Source organism: Microtus ochrogaster, chromosome 7 (genome assembly GCF_000317375.1).
Source record: "Microtus ochrogaster isolate Prairie Vole_2 chromosome 7, MicOch1.0, whole genome shotgun sequence".
Classification (NCBI taxonomy): domain Eukaryota; kingdom Metazoa; phylum Chordata; class Mammalia; order Rodentia; family Cricetidae; genus Microtus; species Microtus ochrogaster.
The window spans coordinates 78,190,981-78,192,343 of record NC_022014.1 but is presented as its reverse complement, the minus strand read 5'-3'; the positions used below and the strand labels follow the sequence as shown (position 1 = coordinate 78,192,343).

General features: G+C 49.2%; 1 protein-coding gene across 2 annotated transcripts in view; it reads right to left on the bottom strand.

Annotated features, from left to right (window-relative positions):
* Positions 1-1,363, bottom strand: part of Tmem104 (transmembrane protein 104) — a 67,026-nt gene that overhangs the window by 64,359 nt on the left and 1,304 nt on the right. The window lies entirely within an intron of this gene.

Genomic DNA, 1,363 nt, shown 5'->3' with positions numbered 1-1,363 from the left:
TGTTTATGGCAACCGCAAAGACCCTGGATAAAATGAAACACATATAAAATGCAAGGGAGAAAAGGGGCTGGGGGAGCAGCGCTCCGCAGGCATGCAGGCCTAACTCTCCAGGCTCCTGCGGACACACGGTAGCATGTGGATGACTACATTATAGGTGGAGGCACAAGAAATGGGGCCATAAACTGTTTTCCTCCTAAAACTCAGCCACAGCAATGACTCATTTCCTTGTCTGTCAGTTTGTAGTTATTGTAAGAAGCAGAAACCGTGGCAACTTTTCAGGATCGGGCAGACGTCTTACTGCTGACAGAGGAGACTACCAACGATCACATGACTGCACAAACGGAGGCTCACTGTCCCTTCCATCCCAACATTTGAGAAAGACCTGCCCTGGTCAACTGTAGAGGGGAAAGGGGACACTTTGTGGTTGTGTGGGAACAGCAGAGTAGCTGTTGAAGCTGGGAAAGTTCTAGAAGGAAGGCTCCGTGGAGAAGAGCCACTTTTCCTGGTGAGAGCTGGTAAGGCTGAGTCAATCCTGGTTATTCACACGATCACCCCCAGCTATGTACCCAGTGAAGGCCTCATGCCGTAATAACCGCAATCGACTGGCTATCACCCAGAGAAGATAAACTGAGTGTGCGGGGGAGCGAGGGGGCACAGACTCAAGACAGAGAGAAATCAATCCGTCTAATTGTCATAATTGCAGCCTCTACCAAACGGCAATTGGAAGTCTCCGCAGTTCATCTCTTTCGACATCCGAGACTATAAAAGTTATGCAATTTAAAATCCAGCTAAAGACAAAAGAGGCCGAAGACTCCTGAGGTGGACGAAACTCCAAAACAACAGCTCTCAGGGACTGCCCTTCTGAATGGCAGACTGGTGGGCAACCTGTAGAGGCCCCGAGACAGACGTCATGGGAGACTAATAAGTTAGTTGTGTTTGGCTTGACACTCTATGGGAGGCATCTAAAAAGGGAACTGGGGCTGAAGAAACAGCTCAGCACTTAAGAACACCTGCTGCTCCTGCAGGGGACTTGAGTTCAGTTCCCAGCACCCACATCGGGCAGCTTATAACCACTGCATCTCCATCACCACTGCATCTCCATCTCCACGGCATCGGTGGGTGCCCTCTTCTGGGTTTTGCAGGCGTGCCCATAGCCACATACAGATGCGTCATTAGAAATAAAACTTTTAAAAATAACAAATAAATAAAAGGGGAAATAAGCCTGATATTTATAGTCTGAGCCGAGACAGTTGGACCCTGACTCCAGCCACGTGGAGTTTCGGTCTCATTTTCACCAGGGTCTACTTAAACCAGGGCAATCGCCAGAACAGTGGGGATTTCACCAGGGTCTACTTAAACCAGG